Below are 19,209 nucleotides of genomic sequence, written 5' to 3'. Positions count from 1 at the left end.
AAACATACTTGACAGATTGAATCTACCAAGATGACATGTAAAATACATGAAGACAAGGTTCTCTACTTGGGATCTGCAGGTCTGCTGATTTCTGTAGAAAACATCCATTGCAGGGGCAGCAACTTCTTCCCATGGCTCAGCTATGCTCACACCTGGGTGGGTTTGTGGTAGGCTGGCAGCTGCTGTACCTGTGCAGAAAATAGCAATAAGGGTTCATTCCGCAGTGTTTCAACATGCTCCTCTCTGCTACGTGTTCACAGAGTGAGGTCGGTTAACCCCACTCTTGTATCTATAATCTGCTTTGCACCCAGGAAAGGTGTACAAATTAATGTTATCTTGTCTACGACATGGCTCAGTGGCAAGTATGACAAAAGACGCAACAGTGTGATTAAAAAGACCAATGGGAGATGTTCTTTAGTAGAATATAATTTAAAACAGGGGTCGGTAGACTATGACCTGGGGGCTAAATATGGGCTTCCCTCTGATTTTGTAAAAAAAGATTCTATTGGAGCATGGCTGTGCCCATTTATTGACATTTTGCCGATGGCTGTTTTTGTACTACAATGGCAGAGTTGAGTAGCTGCCCAGAAGCTTTATGGCTGGTAAAGCTGAAGATATTTACCATCTGGCCATTTATAGAAACTGCTTGCCAAGCTATGATGTAGAATGAGGATATGGGTTGGGAAGGATTGTCCAGCTCCAATCTCACCCCAGGCATCACAATTTAAAGAGAGATAAAGGTCAATGGAAATATGTTTGGAGGAGACTCGCCATTATGGTGCAGGAACTCAAAATTAAATCTCACCTGGGATGATGGAGAGATTGAGATATCCATTTTAATTTGGATAAGAAAGGTATGGGCAATGAGGGGAGAGAGGAGGGGGAGATTCTTAGCTGAATTGAAATGTCAAAAGGCTGCTGAGAGGAAGGATTTTATAGCCTCAATCAGGACCATCGGGTGACAGGTACTGGGAAACCATTGAATGGATTTTCTAACAAGGAGGAATTGTCGAAGTTCAAGGTGTTCACAACTAGACTGGATGAGTACATTTCAGGGATTTAGAGAAAAGATTCAGGAATAAGAGGAGTCAACATTTTGGGAGGGCCTCCAATCTGTCATCACCTCCTTGTCTACATCACCTCTAATCTTTGTAATTACCTTGTATTATTACGAACCTCACTTTATGGATAGGGAAACAATTCAGAGAGATTCAGATATTTGCCCAAATTCACAGCGCTAGTACATGTCAGATTTAGAATCAGATGGGTTTCTGGACAAAAGCTCTTTGTTTTTCTTAAGAAAACAATTTTAAAACATATAAAAGAACAAAGAAAAATGCAGCTAACAGATATATCTGTCACCCAGAATTTGTAAGTATTAACATCTCTCAATTCTGGGTTGTGGAAACACTATGTTACTTATATTAATTCTAAGTTTGTATGTATACCTTGAATGTTATACTTTTAATAATATTTGTAGACCCTATCTTCTTTTAAACCACCAGGCTCTCCAGTCTCTTATGCCTGGCCTGTGGTAGCTAATATTCTTAGGTTCTCTATGAGACTCTTCAATCACAAACTGATTTTGGGGGCTCTGAATTATATACAGATTGTTTATTTTCATTGAAAAATGAATTATCCAATCCATGACTTCCCTTTGCATGTCTCTTCTACACTTTGCATGGCCCTGCTCTAACAGACTCTGTAAAAAGAATAAGATCTTGCATTATTAGACAGGATCCTATCTTGTAATTAAGCATACGTTTTAATTTAGGGTGTACAGAAAATTGAAATAACATTCAACATTTTCCTTTTTTTTTTCTTTCTTCCTTTCTTCATTTTATTTCCCATCTTTCATCTTGACATAGTTGTATAAGCTGTATTTGACTGGTGGTCAAAATAGCTGATTGAGCTTGTTAATGTTTCCAGAGCCCATTTCCTTCCATCCTCTCTGCAATCCTGCCAAACTACTGTGTTTTCCAGACACAAACTCATTCCGGTTAACAGCACTACCTTCATGCTACGGGAAGCGAGAGCCTGCTGGGTTTCCTAAGATGAACGGAGCAGTCCCCACAGAGAATGTTATGGGTTGTTTTCTTAATGAAAATGTGACGGATTAAACTAGTTGTCTCTGACTTTCCCTATGTTTCGCTGACGGGAGAATTGTGCTTCCTGCTAGGAAGTCCCACAGGAGAAGGGGCATCTGACATGCCTTACCAGCCATGCAGCAGCTTCAGCTCTCCCCCTTTCCTTCCACTCCGATGCTCTCCTTCTGGGCGCTGTCTGGTCTCCCAGGCTGGCCCCTTCTCGTGCTTGCTCTGGGCATCGCCCTGGGCACCACTGCAGACGGGAGGGGGCAGACGGGGAATCTCTGCAATTCTGGAACTCTGCATGGTCTGAGACAGATTTTGGGGGGTGGGGGGAGAGTGTTGCCTCCTCTTTTTTGTGTTTCTGCTATTGGAGTGGCACCAGTGCACCAGGGATTTCAAGGACCAGTGTCCCTCAGAGAGTTTGGGGAGGCTGCTCCCTCGGAGTTTCTTGCATTTAAAACATTTTTTTTTAGTGAGAATTGTAAGAGACTCTGACCATAGGCTTGCTGTGGAGCTTGCATAAGATAATGCAGATCAATTGCTTTGTAAATGGGAAAGCACTGTCCTCACGGCACTGAGGTTTACGTGGGATGCCCCTGAGGAAGGCTGCTGCGGAAAACACTAAAGAAAGGTCTTCATGCCCCTTGGCTTGGAGTCACTGTTGTTTTTCCCCAGAGAAAGTTCCAAGGGGTGGGGGGTTGTGAGGGAGCACGTGCTGAATACGAAAGGGGCGCCTAGTCCTCCTCTCCCCTCTGCCCAGGGGACTGTTCCCCACCTTTCCCCAAAGAAAAGGAACTACAGCAACGGGTAATAAAAACAATAATTTTAATTGTTTAAAATAATTTCTTTTAAAATTAAATATCTAAAATATTTACTTTTAGATTCGATTGCAACCTCCCTGAAGAGTGAGGCAGGGAACCTGGAAGGAGACTTAGAGGTCATGTGTATGGACCTGGTTCAGGGCCTTGGATGTTGTAGCTGTAGTTCGCTTGAGGACACTTGGGCATAGAGAGGCTGTCAACCCAAGATCCCACGCCAGGGTAGGGCGCCTCCTCTCGTTTGTTTGTTTTACTCCTTGCTTCTTCAGTGTTCAAAATGCAGTGCTCTATCTAGAGTCGGTGGACCTTCGCTGAACGCCATTGGCCGGCTCGTTTTACTTTTCCCTTATGTTCTTATTACAGTCTGCACACAGTTCATTATGTTATTAGGATTTATTTTCTTGTCCATCTATTCCACCGGCTCAGAGAATCTTTTGAGGCCAAGGCATGTGTTTTACTCATCTTTGTGTCTTGAGGTTAGAACAGTGGTTTGCAGCCTTCAGCATGCAATGGAATCATCTGGTGGATCTGTTAAAATGTAGATTGCTGCCCCCCACCCCCATTTCCGGTTCATTAGGTCTGGGAGCAGCCTGAGGATTTACATTTCTAACAGGTTCTCATGTGATGCTGATCTGGACATCGCACTTTGCAAACACTGGGCTAGAACAGTTGCTGTCAACACAGTAGGTGCACAGTAAATGATTGTGGAATATGTGAAGGAAGGTTTATTAGCTAGGGTTCTCTAGAGAAACAGAATCAGCAGGAAATATCTGTGGATATAAAATTTATAAAAGTGTCTCACATAACTTTTGAGGAATGTAGAGTCCAAAATCCATAGGGCAGGCTGTGAACTGACCACTCTGATGGAGGGTCTGGATGAACTCCACAGGAGATGCTTGATGGCCAATTCTGGACAAACTCTGCAGGAGATGCTTGATGGCCAAAGCAGGAAGAGAAAGACTGTCTCTTCTGAATCCTCCTTAAAAGCCTTCCAGTGATGAGATTAAACCTCACTCATTGCAGAAGACACTCCCCTTGGCTGATTTCAAATGGAATCAGCTGTGGATGCAGCCAATGTGATCATGATTTAATTCTATGAAATGTCCTCATAGTAATAGACAGGCCAGCTTGCCCAACCAGACAAACCACCTAGCCAAGTTGACACATGAACCTGACCATAACAGAAGGTGAGGAAGACTGTCTTTTTTTTTTTTTTTTAACGTGGGCAGGCTCCGGGAAGTGAACCCGGGTCTCTGACATGGCAGGCAAGAACTCTGCCTGCTGAGCCACTGCTGCCTGGAAGATTGTCTTTTATATGACACTTGAAGACTGTGGACAGGAAAAAGGGGATTGCTACCTGCCTCTTTTGATTCCCCAGGATGATGAGGATAAAATGAGATTATTTAGTGAAAGGACTTTGAAAGGTGCTGTCCTTTGGAAGGAACTTCCATGACTGTTCTTTAGTCATGAGGCTTGTCAGGAGACCAGGTTCTGGGCTGTGTTAGAGTGGGGCAAAGATAGAAAACCCCCATACTTTCTATTTCAAAGAGAACTACTAAAGCTGGTTTTCTGTTATCTTTTGCCCCTGCAGCCCTTGTCACTTCATTCTAGTCTTTTAAGGGAAGAACAGGTTTCTCATATATTTTTCTGGTCTAACAAATCAATCATAAATTAATAAAACCATAAGCCAAGGAAAATAAATTAGTGGTTGGCAGAAAGAAATTTAACCCATTTGCTTAAATGCCAATTAAATAAATAAATTACATTCATGCAAATTATGCCTTCTATAAAGGTTTTCATTAAAATTTCTGATTAATTTTGTGGAAAAATAGAAATACGGGTTTGTTTCACACGTTATTAAATATAACTATACATAGATTACTATAACCTATACTAGTTGCTGTGTTAAGAATTCATTTCCAACACATGCCCTTTTAAAAGCAAAATGTTTCCTTGAGTCTGTGTTGAAACGTCAGAATATCTTGTAGCTGCTCTTCAAATCACTGGGTATCAGGCAGTTTCAAATGGATCAGCTATAAAGGAGTGAATGTGGAATCAATGGAAAAATCCACTAATTGAACTGTAGAAAAAGAAGTAAAAAAATAAATGATTAGTAGTTCTTAAGAGTGAATTGGGCATGGATTTTGACAGAAGAAGGAAGCTGTTCACGGAGAAAAAAATAATGATTCAAGAGAAAGAATAATATCCTAATGGAAACCAGGGGTGGGGGAATCCTTAGGATCTCAATTGGAAAGGAAAGTCTTAGAAGGAAGAAAGCGCTCCTTTTCCTCTGAGGCAGGAGGAAGTGAAGGTGGACAAGCAGGGTGTGATGATAATTTTACCTTGTGAAAGGTTTAGAGACCTCATCCTAACCTCACTTCTATGGAGGGGGAAAGCGAAGTCGAGAGCTGTGAAGTGAACTGTGTGAGGTCACCTTACAGGTGGGTCCCAGGACCAGCACCTCGCTCCAGGTCTCCTTTGCCGTCCTACCTACCCTGTCCCTCTTGCTTCTACTCTGCTACAATTACACGTTTGTTTCCTTAGCACATTAAACAGCTGTTTAGTGAGATATGGCAGATAGTTGTGGAAAAGAAAAAGGATGAAAAAAGAAGACAAATTCAATTTAAATGCATAATTGGTTGAAAGAAAAATCAAGAGCAGGTGGTGCTCTAGTCTGCCAGGAACTCCCAAATGAGAGCCTGGATTGTGTCTTTATTTTTCGTATTAAAAATGAAAAAATCCTAGGAGTCTATGAGTATAAAGGTACATCATAGATTGTATCACTAGGTGTGAAGATTATATATGAAGAAACCCAATTTTTAATGAGTAGAGGAGGATCCCACCTGCATAGCCAAAATTTACATAGACTCATACATATTGTGTCAGAGATAGTAGTTAAATTCCTATGTACCTGCTCAATGACAACCTGGGAGAAAATGGCCACATGACCACCTTTCATGACATGCCATTATTTGAACCTCATTCTGTCAAAGGCAAGGGATTCATGGTTTTACTTTCCTAACCTTCATCAAGAGATCTAACTAGTATCACCAATGCCATCTAACAAAGACTGATGGCAGTTACTTGTAGTTGAACAAGTTGGGTTTGTTACTCTAGCAGTGAGATGCCATCTCAGTAAAAGAGTGTTAGAAAGGATTTAATATAGAATCTGGGCTTTGGGTGGAGATTTGGGGAGGATCCAAGGAAATGAGGGTGCTGTTCTGAAAGCAGGGTCAATATTACAATCAGACAGCTCAATAAATCTTACTTATCAGGAGGGCAGACTAGAATGTAGTTAAAGCTGCAGTTGGGAAAGAAGCAGTACTCACATCAGCCAGGAGAGGGGAGTTTTTGATATTTTGTGGCTTGGTCTATAGTCATGGAGGGTCTGTGTTCAGAAAAATAAAGGACTTTGTATATATGTATATTTGGTCTTGTTCCTTCAGGATCACAGAGTGACCAGTTTTAGGTCAAATGTTGATTTTCTGTGAAATTCTTCAGCAGGAGAATGCCAAGACCTAGCTGATAGTACAAAGTTAGTTCTTGGATATCAGGGTCAGCTTTTTTCTTTTTCATTATGATTTTATTTAAAGAAAAAATTTTGAGATACAATTTCCAAAAGCTTATGTGTATGTATGTGTGTCTACCGATCTCCATATCAATACATACAACTGAGCTGTGTACGTCTGCAGTGGGACTACTAAGAGCAGAGACATCTTTGTACCAAATACTCTTAACTTTCTCATGTTTTTTCCTTTTTTTTTCAATTGCAATTGTATTGAGGTATATGCACGTACCATGTAATCATATAAAGTATAAAATCAATGGTTTACAGTATTATAATTGTGCATTCATCACCATTGATTTTTGAACATTTTCATTACCCCCAAAACAATAAAAATAAAAGTAAAAAAGAACCCCAAACATCCTATATCCCCTCTACCCACCGATTATTTATTTATTTTTTGTATTTATTTTCTTATTCATCTGTCCGTACACTGGATAAAGGGAGTGTCAGTCACAAGGTTTTCACAATCACAGTCACATAGTAAAAGCAACATATATGTTCATCTTCAAGAATCAAGGCTACTGAATTACAGTTCAACAGTTTCAGGTATTTCCCTCTTGCTACTCCAGCACACCAGCAATTGAAAAGGTATATCCATATACTGCATAAGAATAACCTCCAGAATGACCTCTCCATACTATTTGAAATCTCTCAGCCACTGAAGCTTTATTTTGTTTGATTTTTCTTCTCCCTTTTGGTCAAGTAGGCTTCCTCAACCCCATGATGCCAGGGCCAGGCTCATCCCCGGGATCACATCCCATGTTGCCAGGGAGATTTACACCCCCTGGGAGTCCTGTCCCAGCTGAGGGGGAGGGCAATGAGCCTACCTGCTGAGTTGGCTTAGAGAGAGGCCACATCTGACACCCTCCCTCCCTTTGCCTTTAACCACAGGGCATAATATGTGGATTTTAGGTTAAAGCAACTATAGAAGGAGAATAAACAAATTATCCCTTAAAGGCTGGGCTTACCTCATTAGCATTTTTGCCTAATCCAACTGTGCAAACCAACCCCAGACCATAATGTGGTATCTGGATTCTCAGATAATTGTGATTCACAAACAGTTGCCTTCTTCCACAAACTTTTGAGAAAGCAAATTAAGAATTCCCCAGTACAATTTAATGGCTTCATATTGCTCTGGTAGTTCCTAGAGGTTCTGTTTGTTAATTTGCAATTCTCTTGAAGATATTTGGTAAAGAGTGACTTTCTTAAAATTGTGAGAAGTAATAGTTAACAAATATAAAGTCACTTTTTTCTTTTTCCTACCTTATGTCCTGCCTTTCAGAGTCCTAGACTTACCATCAGTAATTTGGGAGAGGAAATGTTAATTTGTGTCCCCTATAGTAAAAGCAGTTGTGATTATCATGGCAAACAAAAGGTCATTCAAGAAATTATCAAGTAGCTTGTGTTAAGTAACAAAATTTGGGTTTAGGCAACTTGTGCGCCAGAATACTAATGCCTTCTTTCACTCTGTAAAACACCATCAAGCATCAAGATGACTCAATAGAGAGAAGAGACTAGATATCAGGAAACCTGGGTGTTTAGTATTCTACACTTCTCCAGCAAACATCATGAAATGAGTTGGTTTAAACAATGGGAATTTATTAGCTTACAGTTTTGAGGCCAGAAAAATATCCAGTCAAGGTATCATCAAGGCAATGATTTCTCCCCAAGACTGGCTTTCTGGGGCTGGCTGCTGGTGGCCGTTGGCCCTTAGCTTGTCACATGATAAGGACATGCAAGGGCATGTGGCAGCGGCCTCTGATCTGTTCTCTTCTGGGTTGTTTCAGCTTCTTGCTTCCTCAAGTTTTTCTCTTATAAAGGACTCCAGTAATTGGATTAAGACCCACCCTAGACTTCATCTTAATTGAAGTAATCTCATCAAAAGGTCCTCCTTTCAATGGGTTCAGACCCACAGAGATGGATTCAATTCAAGAACATATAGCTCTGAACCACCACACTCGATTTCAGTCTTTGCTTTACCTCTAAGTGGTCAACTGTGAGCAAGTCACATGATTTTTCTAGGATTTAGTTTCTTTGTAAAACGGCCATACTAATGCTTGTTTTTCCTACCCCACAGAGTTTTCTAGGTCAAGTACGATCGTGATTATAAATGAAAAAAGAAAAACGCTATTTAAAATTACCTATGCTTCCAAGGAAGGGGATAGTAATCTGCTAATAGTTCTTTTGCTCAGAAGAGCACATTGATGGGTGTTAGAGATACAAAAGTGAGTTTGACACAGCTTGGGAATAGAGAGTGTAGAGAGCCAAATTGCTCTGCATAAACCTGGTTTGAATAGAAAATTGGACTATTTGGGGGCAATCAGGGAGAAAAGTGGTATATAGAGAGAAATGGAGTGGAAGGGGAAAAGGAAATCAGCAAGAAGGCAAGAGATCTTGAGATAAACTAAAGGAGGGTAGCTGATAGAATTTTGAAAAACAGTGATGCATAATATATAATTTAAATTTATTTGCAGTGTAGCAATATAACCCTCTATTTGTGACCTTCAGTTAGAGTGCTTCAAAACACATGAGCTTTTTATTTATATCTTGCTTGAAATAGAGGTAGAAGTGGGACTGGATTGGGGAAACTAAGAAAAAGTAACACCCAGAAAAAACAAGTCAGAGGAAAAAAGTTCATAAACAAGAGTGGAAATGATTATAAGCACTTAAGTTCCTCTGGGAACATAAAGCAATCTTGGACACACATTTCATAGAGTAAGGAAAGGGAGATTGAGCCAATTTTATCAATCTTAAGAGATAGGGTAAGCACAGATGACATGTGGACAATGAATATAAAAGATTTGAAAAAATATATAAAACATCATCCAAGTCTAAGTTGTTATTGTAATTTGAGGAACAGGGTAGATATCTAGATTATCCAAACAAGCAAATAAACAAAAAAGCCCCCAAAGCCCCCTCTAATATGCACCTAATTTAAAAAATAGTTACTTAGTTCTTAACTTTTTATGTTAATACTCCATATCATGAAACAATTTTGGGAACCCATAAGAAAAATAAACATGCACCCACTGTGGTTTCAGAAAAGCCAACTGATTCGAATGATTTTCTCATATTCTTGGCTATGATGACAGGCTTCAAAGCTTTCAAACCCAACTTTCAGTGTTTTCTATTGGTTTTTGTCTACCAATTTGGCCCATATCTTAAATCTGATAAGATGTGAGGTCACAGTTGGAACTTGATGTGCATGTCCAAGTTGGAGAATTTTGAGTTCCCAAGTCTTTCCTGAGGTTTGAATTTGCATATGCTCTCTAACATCTCAAGGAGGAAGAAAGACAGTTAGGGGCTAATGGACAAGGAAGTAGGGCTGTCGCTTTGTCTTTCTTCCTTGGAACACTGTCTGGAGCATGAAATAACCCAGTCCCTCTATTCTTGCCACTTAAAAGTGTAGTCCGAGGCCCTGCCGCATCAACATTCCCTGGGAGCTTGTTAGAAATACAGAATCTGAGGTCTCAGCGGAGGCCTACTGAAGTGCAAGCTGCAATTAAACAAGATCCCCACGTGATTTTATGCACATTAATGTTTGAGAAGCACTGACTAAGGAAGTGCTACACAAATCTGTGTCAGGGATGATATCAGAGCCAGCCTATGAAAAAGCAAAGGGGTATCACTGTTGCCACTCAACATTTCATCAGGAAAGCAGCTGTGAATTAGATGTGGCTTAGGCAATTTAGAGATAGATTCAGGACAATAGGGGCTTGGCCACACCTGAGGCTCTGTAACGGTTTAGTGAAAAATCAGTCCTCCTGGATCTCTCAATCTGCTCCTCACTAAAAAGAGAGACTGGCAGTGGCCCACCAGGAAACCAGGTGTAGCTGATAGTCCCTTTACAACAAACAGGGTTTTAAAAGCTGCCAACAATGAGATTTTGAAAAGTAATCAAGCTGTTCTATTCCCAGTAAAGGGCTGAGAACAAAAACAAAAGAGGAACATTAGTTTCTGAGGTCAAAAGGCTGTCTTCTGTTTCCTTTGTATCATCTTAAAACTCCTGGTAGAGTGGGACCCTGCAAAGTGAGCACTCAATAAATGTCATTAACAGTGATTTGTGCCGCAGTGTTAATACTTTGAATGCAACTCGTTCCCACAAATGTTCTGCTTCCCATGTTAACTTTATATACCCAGCAACCAGAAATGTACACTGCTGAGTACAGAATATTGGGTTCTGGCTAAGTGTGATTAGATATTGATTTCTGAGCTTGCAAACATTTAGTGATGCAGAAGCTCTTGGGTGCTGGGTCATTATGGACTGTGGAGCTGACATTGGCAGAACTCCAGCAGTCACAGTTTATGGAAAAATTCTAGGGTGGTTGTAAGGCCCAGGTAATGAGGTTGGCCCTTGTGTGTGGCCCTGACCCATGTCCTGGCTGCTGACTTGCTCCTGACCCTGGCCACCTGCTTTTGCAGGTGTATACTTTTGGCTACCAAGGCAATGGAGCAGAGAGAAGAGTATTTGGGGCAAACTCATACTGACTCCTGGATAAAACAACCCAAATTTATAGGTGATGCACCTGCAATGAAGAATAGTACAATTATTGCTTTTTAGATATTTTCTGTGGGAGTTACTGTCAAAGAACACTCCATGAGCTTGCTCACTAGTGATTCTCTATGGCCAATTCCCCACTTCATTCTTCCAAGTAAGCCGGATATACGATGTTGAGATTGAGGAGAGCTAGTCTATTCACCTGTTGTGGAGGATTAAAGACAGCTATAAATTCTCTGACATTCCTCCCTGGGAACCTGAGGTCTGTGTTCCCTCTTGTTGAACCTGGACAGGCTCTGTGACTGCTTTGATCAGTAGAATATGGCAAAAGTGATATTGTGCTAGTTCCTGGACCTGGGCTTTGAGAGACTGGCAGCTTTTATGTCCTGTCTTATTGAACCCAGTCACCATATTCTGAGAAAATCCAAACCATCCAAAGAGGTTACATTTAGTTGATAGTCCCAGCTGAGTTGTCAGGTGGCAGCCAGTATTAACCAGCCATGTCAGTGCACCATCTTGAATGTCCTGTCCAGGTGTGCCTTCACATACCTCCAACCCAGCCACCATCTGACCGGAAGTGCATGAGATATCCAAGGGACAATCGGCCAGCTGACAACAGGAACCCCCAGAACTATGAGAACAGTAATTGTTTATGTCACTGCATATTTTGGGTGGTTTGTTATGCAGCAATAGATAACTGGAACCCAAGTTACCCTATTTATTTATGTTAGGAGGCCACTCTAAAGCCTGTGAATCTGTTTTCATGTTCACTGTGGTCCCAAACCCTACAGTTCAGTGACTCCCTGCTGCTCAATGCAACCACTTGGCCCACCTAATTTTGGAATGCCATAGTTTTCAAAATTCAAACTTTGAAAAGCACTGTATCATTGAGAAAATCCCATGCTTGCTTTATTAAATTGTCAGAGGCATCCCAATGGTAATACCATCTTATGTTCCCATTTCTATTCTCTCAAACCAAAAACCAAAAGCAGCTACCATGCACAATTCATGAGCTTGCCCCCTACTGATTCCACGTGGCCGATTCCCCAATCAGTTCCTCCAAGTAGGAGCTGTTTGAGCAGGAAGTCTACTGAGTACCAAATGGTGTCCATAAAGTTCCTATGTTATTGCCTCTTGTGATCAGTGGAAGCTCCCATGCCTATGTTGAAGTTAATATTTTATTCTCTTTCTTCCTACATCTAATCAGGAGAATTTTGTCAGTTTATGAGTCATTACAAGTTAGCAGCTGGGATTCTTGGGTCCCACCCCAGATTAAATAAATCAAAATATCTGCTGGGTCCCAGCATTGGTATTTAAAAAATTGTCCCCAGGTGATTCTAGATGCATGGAAGTTTGAGAAGCACTTCTAGTCCAATGCTTTAGTTTTGTTTGTGGTAGAGAAAGAATTATTGTATTTCCTAATGATGTATCCAAAAATTACTCACTGTTTAAGGCCCAGCTCAAATATTATTTTCTTCCTGAAGTGTCATAGTTCCACAATTGACCTGTTTTCTACTTTTGAATTTGTGGTATTTTATTTATATCTATGATTTGCACCTATTTTCTACCTTATTATCTTTTCCTCTTCCCTGTATTCTTGACATGTCTCTGATGTTTATGTGTACACAATAAATATTTATTAAATGAATGAAGAAATAGGTGGGTATTGGGAAATACGTTACTGCTTTGTCATGGCCTTTTCATGGATGCCAAGTCTGCTTTTGTGTGGATGGAGGTGGGGTGTCTCAGTATTCATCAGTCCACATTCCTCAATTAGAACTGCTCAACAGCCACCCTTCCCTCCCCCACACTCCCCACCCCCATGGCAGGGCCGAGCTGCTGTTGCACTTAGAACCACTGTCTCTGGATGCTCCCTGTCCTGATATCTTCTCTTCTTACTATTAGTCAATAAAAGTTTTTTTCTTTCTTATTTAAATGAGCATTCTTTACGAAGGTCTAATATACCTACTTCTAATCTTTCAGGCGCGTATGGCCATTACAGGGAAGATGGGTGCGCCGCAGTGTGCTGTGGGATGAAAACTTTTTCAAAGTACCAAGACTGATATGAAGCTTGTGTTTCTCCCCACTGGAATGGACTAGCTTTTCACTGAGCTAAAATGATAAATTTTCCAAGCGTGAACTCTGAAGTTACCAGGCCCCATAGTATTCTTTGCAGCATCCCTATGGTATCTGTTTTGATGAAGCTACGAAGTGTAAATCCAATCCAGCAAAAGAGCCAATAGATCATTGTTTGGGGTTTTAGGGTCTCTGCTGAAATGTTATTGATTTTTAAGTTCCCGGTAATTTTAGGACCAACTTCAAAGAGATGTATTAACGTGCTCTGTTTCCTGTTTTTGCAAGTAGCATCCTTTGCTACACCACTGTTTATTTATTCATTATTGCTTTTGCTGTGAAATACATCTCATTTTTTTCCTTTAAAATTCAGAATTTTAAGAGGTCACCAGAAAAGTCCTCAGATTTGCCTGTAATCAAAGAATTCTCTTTTGAAGTTCAGATCATTCTTAGCTCTAATTCAAGAACGAGTTATGAATCAGTGATGAGCTCATGACATTTCTTATTAGGGCTATAAAAGGTCAGATTTCAATACTTTTTTTGGTGATATATGCATCTGACTCAAGACCAGACAGTTTTGAATGATGGAATTTAAATTGTAATTTAGTGAAGGTGTAAGAAATGAGAAATTATAGCTCTGCTGAAATTACGGAGCTATACTAATTCCTTAGCACCTTGCATATGGGCTTGTGGATTAGAGCTGCTACTTAAAGCAGCCTTTCAGAGACCCCGTGATGATGCTCCTAAAGTAAAAGCACGAGCTCATCTTGGCTCACATTCCAGGGATCACCTGACATACTGCCTTGGAAAAATTTAGCTAAGTCCCAAGATGTAAATCTTTGCCTTTTGAACATCCTGTAAATTCAGTTAGCTGTGGTATTAGTCAGGGTTTCCTAGAGAAACAGAACCAACAGGAGATATCTGTAGGTATGAGATTTATAAAAATGTCTCATGCAATCATGGGGATGCAAGAGTCCAAAATCCAGAGGGCAGGCTATGAGGCTGGCAACTCTGATGAAGGATCCGTATAAACTCCACAGGAGAGGTTCTTTGGCTGAAGATACAGTGAAAATTCTCTCCTCTCTTAAAAGTCTTCAACTGATTGAATCAAATCAAATGGATTGGATTATCTCACTTGTACTGGGCATACCCTTAGTTGATCTACATGTAATCAGTCACAAATGTAATCAACTGACTGATGATTTAATAAACCACCCTTCTGGTTTTCTTATCTATAAATTGTTCTACTAGTAAATTGCTGTGTGGCTTAAATAAAACTAAAGTCTCTTATGTATTGTTTTACTATGAGATCCTGAGGTGTGCTAATCCACTGGTAGTGATATCTGATAACAGTCCATCATAAGGAATTCTGTTCTCATATGTTTTTTTCCTTTTTTTAAAATTTTATTAAAGTTGTAGGTTAACAGAAAAATCACGCATAAAATCACTCTATTATTAATAACTTGAATTAGTGTGGGAACATTGTAACACTTGTTATAATTCATGAAAGAACATTTTTGTAATTGTACAATTAACTGTAGTACATTGTTTATAATAGGGTTCATTGCATTGTATAATCTTATGCTTAAAAAATTTTTTTTAATAGTAACATATGTGCAACCTAAATTTTCCCCTTTTAACCACATTCAAATACATTATAGGGAAATCCATGAAAACACTTAGAAAACTAGGAATAAAAGGAAACTTCCTCAACAAGATAAAGGGCATATATGAAAAAATATCACAGATAATATTCAATATAGACAGACTGGCAGCATTCCCTTTAAGAGCAGGAACAAGACTAGAATGCCCACTGTGACCACTGTTACTTAACACTGATACTGGATGTTCTTGCCAAGACAGTTAGGCAAGAGAAAGACATAAAAAACATCCAAATTAGAAAGGAAGAAGTAAAGTTTTCCCTATTTGCAGATGACATGATCCTATTTACAGAAAGTCCTGAAAAATCTACAACAAAACATACAGGAACTAATAAACCATATCAGCAATGTAGTGAGGTACAAGATCAACACAAAAAAATCAGAGTGGCTTCTATACACTAGTAATGAGCAGTCTGTAGAAGAAATTACAGTTAAAAGAACAACTAAAAGAACCATATATCTAGGACTACATCTAACCAAGGATATAAAGGAATTATACATAGAAAACTACAAGACATTGCTAAAAGAAATCAAAGAAGATCTAAATAAATGGAAGGACATTCCGTGTTTGTGAATTGGAAGACTAAATATTATTAAGATGTCATTTCTACCCAAAGTGATTTACCAAGTCAGCGCAATCCCAATCCCCATTCTAAAAGTCTTCTTTGGAGAAATGGAAAAGCCAATCATCAAACTTATATGGAAGGGTAAGAGACTACAAATAGTCAAAACTGTTGAAAAAGAGGAATGAAGTCGGAGAACTCACACTTACTGACTTTAAAGCTTATTACAAAACTACAGTATCAAAACAGCAGGTACGGTCATAAGGATAGATATATAGACCAATGGAATCAAATTGAAAGTTCAGAAACAGATTCTCACATTTTTGGCCAATGATCTTTGATAAGGGTGCCAAACACCATCAGTGGGGAAAGACAAGTCTCTTCAACAAATGGTTCTGGGAAAACTGGGTCTCCATATGCAAAAGAATGAAGGTGGTCCCTTACCTCCTGTCATATATGGAAATCAACTCAAAATCAAGCAAAGACCTAATATGAGAATCAGAACTGTAAAACTCCTAGAAGAAAATGTAGGGAAGTAACTTCAAGACCTTGTGTTAGGCAATGGTTTCTGAGACTTTACAGCCAAAGCAAAAGCGAAAAGAGAAAAAAATAGGTAAATGAGACTTTATTAAAATTGAAAACTTTTGTGCCTCACAGGTCTTTATCATGAAAGTAAAATGACCACCTACACAAGGGAAAAAATATTTTGATTACTGATTCAATCTGTTCACTAGTTATTGGTCTGTTGAGATATTTTGTTTCTTCCTGAGTCAGTGTAGGTAGTTTGCGTGTTTCTAGGAATTTGTCCCTTTCATCTAGAATTGTTGGCATACAGTTAATAGTATCATCTTGTAGTCCTTTTTATTTTTGTGGCATCGGTAGTAATGTCCCCTTTTTCATTTCTGATTTCAGTTATTTCTGTCCTCTCCTTGAATGCCAAGAACTGATCAAAACAAACGAACTAAGGCTCTGCTCTGGCTGGTGGTCCTCTACAGAGTTTAGCTCTCCTATCAGGATGATAACCCTGAGGCCAGAGGGAAGCACGGGGTTCTCTCTGGCCTACCTGAGCCTGCGTACTCAGAGCCTGGGAGCCTGCTCCTTCTTCTGGGCTTGTGCTTGCTAGAGGCCTTAGGAACCCCCCATTTACAGTTTATAGGTGTTGAGTGAAGACTGCCTCTACTCCCTTCAAAATACAGACACCACACTCCCTTTCCTGGTGCTGTCTTGAGTGATTTAAGGTAGGTAGTCCTTTGCCCCAGGCTGTTTCAATTTAATTGTTTCTCACACAGTACCAGCTGTCTCTAAGCTGGATCTCTGCCCTCAGGACAAACCCAGGGAGGGTGAGCCTGAGACAGGTTCCTTGGCTCAGTCTCTTAGACTTCCACTCTATAGATGGGCTCTGTCATCCATGCATCCCAGTATGCACACAGGGGTCACTCTGCTCCCTCTGAAACAGAGTCATGGACCCGCAGTGGGAATGCGAGCTACTCCACCTTGTATTGTGGAGGGGAGAGGGGAGGGGCCCGCAAGGGCATCAGGAGTTTCTTCTGTGGCTTTTGGAGCCGTGTTTTCTTAATTCAGCATTGCCCAGTTAATGCAGCCCTTTAACTGTCTCCCGTAGTTTTGAGAAACATTACTGTTTCTAAGTTTCCTTTGCTGTCTTTCCTAAGGGGAAATGGAACAATGGTCACCCTCAGAGCCAGCCCCCAGAGATGTGAAGTAGCTGGTCAAAGGTAGAGCTCTGGGATCAGACCACACACCCCTGGAGTTTGGAGGATTCGTTCTTTTTGTCTCACTCTGGCACCAGCAAGCTATGACAGGAGTTGGAGCTCCAGTTCCCAGTGCTGCCTGCCATGAGGTTGGAACAAAGGGGATGATAGCTGTTGCAGAAGGGTGAAACTCACTGGTCTTTATTGCGATTTACCAGCCTCTTCTTCCCACTCCTCCTTGGATGCTGCACAGTGTTCACTTAGTCTCTGGAGTTTCAGTGTGGTTGATTCAAACAGTTCCTGCCAGTTCAATAATTGTTTTGGTGAAGGGACTGATTCCTGGAGTTTCCTACTCTGCCATCTCCCCCAAATCCTCTGGCTTTCATGTTTTTTTTGTTTGTTTTTTTGTAAGCTATGGTGAAGATCACATTTCATTCTTTTTCCATATGAGTACCCCATTATTGCAGCACCGTTTGTTGAATTTTTGTTTGGTTGTTTTTTTGTTTGTTTGTTTTTGTTTTGGGTTGAAGTGCATGGGTTGGGAATCGAACCCAAGTCACCCACATGGCAGGTGAGAATTCTACCATTGAACTTCCCTTGCAGCCCTCTCATGTGTTTTTTTCCTTTTTTTGGGTGCATAGTCCGGGAATTGAACCCAGGTCTCCTGCGTGAAAGGTGAGCATTCTACCACTGAACCACCTGTGCACCCTCTCATGTGGTTTTAATTTTTACTGTAGAATCATTCTTCTTTGAGATTATTTTGGGTCTGTGAATCGTATGTGCCCTAGTTGTAAAGTATTTTACAGAGTGATTTTACATTGACCTTGGTTGGGTGTCCCAAGGGATTCAATTGTCCTGGATGAATTTTCACAGTAATTTCTCAGCTTAAGATTTCAACACCATATGATAGTATTCATTTGGACTCCATTTTTACAGGAGGCACAGACCAGGGCTTGGGAACCCACCAGACTTTTGGCTTCTTTGTTTTTTCCTTGGGTTGATGGGAAATTGTCTCTCCTTACACAGAGTGAGCACAGCTTGTGTAGGAGTGGAAGTTCTAGTGTCACACATCACATGAGTTCAAGCCCTCATCTCATGGGGATTTTATGATTCTAGGTCCTTGCTTTTGGGGTCTGCGGCAAGTCTGCTCTCCTTTTCGGGTACTGCTCTATTAGTTCTTGTGTTAATTTGTGTGTTTGTTTTTTTGTTTATTTATACCAAGAATTTCCCTTTCTTTCTTTTGAATTTGGCTTTTAAAGAAAAACTCATTATAGTTCATCAAATATCTTTGTATTTGAAATGGGAAGGAGGATTTTTTTTTAACTCAATTTGCTAGATTGCTTAAAATAAAAATCAAATGTATATTATATATCAGCATCTTCCCTTAGTTAACCACGTTATTTTATTTCAGAGACACCCTAATTCACTGGCAGAATCACTGCTTCTACAATTCTAATGCACATATTAATCACCTGGGAATCTTGAAAAAAAAAATCTGCCATAATCTGGCAGATTATGATTCCTGTAAATCTGATGTGGGAAAACAGTTTTGCAGGTCCAAAAGCTATCAGGTAATCTTGATGGTGCTGATTCTTGGATAACACTCTGAGTAGAAAGGGTTAGGGAGAACCAGTGATAACCTCTTCCCAATTGTAAAATTATCAGTTGCTGTTATTCATCTTGTGTAGTTGCCTGATAAGCTGTTTAGAAAATGCAAAGAGCTATAAGATCTTTCTTCATTTGGAAAAGATTCCACAAATTCAAAGTGGAATTAAGCATAATTGACCTTTAAAGCCTGTGAAAATACTCAGGAGCTCCTATTAGCTCTTTCAAATGCTTCCTTTTACCTCCTCATCTTCCTTTTATGAAGTCGTTTTTTTCTCAAGCTGAAATTCTGGAAAAATTAATAAAGGAATTAACTCTTTAATTCAATTTAAGTTTTTTTGTGTGTTTACTTATGTTTTAAATGTTAATATTGATTTCTCTTTCTTTATTGTCATATTGTTTTGGTAAAGCCTTTTGCCTGGGAACTTATTTGCTCATCATGGATAATATCAATTCCAGAGGATGGGGTATTTGAGTTCCAAACAATTGGTGTATCAGGAGTATCTTTAGAATATGAGAGGCTTTGTGTGATGAAAGATTCAAATGGAGTTGCAAGAGTCTGTTGTCATTATGCAGTATGGGAAGCCTTCTCCAAACTTTCTCCCAAATACATACCTCCAAATA

The 19,209-nt window shown here is 40.0% G+C and overlaps 1 long non-coding RNA gene across 3 annotated transcripts in view; it reads left to right on the top strand.

Moving 5' to 3' along the window:
- The first annotated feature begins 659 nt into the window (after positions 1-659).
- LOC143685525 (uncharacterized) overlaps positions 660-19,209 on the top strand; it is a 113,358-nt gene continuing 94,808 nt past the window's right edge. For 2 of the 3 annotated variants that reach the window (XR_013176711.1, XR_013176712.1), the window contains exon 1: positions 660-854. This is a non-coding gene — a long non-coding RNA (uncharacterized LOC143685525). Of the gene's footprint in view, positions 855-1,314; positions 1,372-19,209 lie in introns of those variants that run through there. The other variant, XR_013176715.1, reaches the window with a different exon arrangement.

The sequence above is a fragment of the Tamandua tetradactyla genome, chromosome 1 (genome assembly GCF_023851605.1).
Source record: "Tamandua tetradactyla isolate mTamTet1 chromosome 1, mTamTet1.pri, whole genome shotgun sequence".
Taxonomy (NCBI): domain Eukaryota; kingdom Metazoa; phylum Chordata; class Mammalia; order Pilosa; family Myrmecophagidae; genus Tamandua; species Tamandua tetradactyla.
The sequence above is the reverse complement of the archived record's forward strand: the minus strand, read 5'-3'. Positions and strand labels throughout refer to the sequence as shown.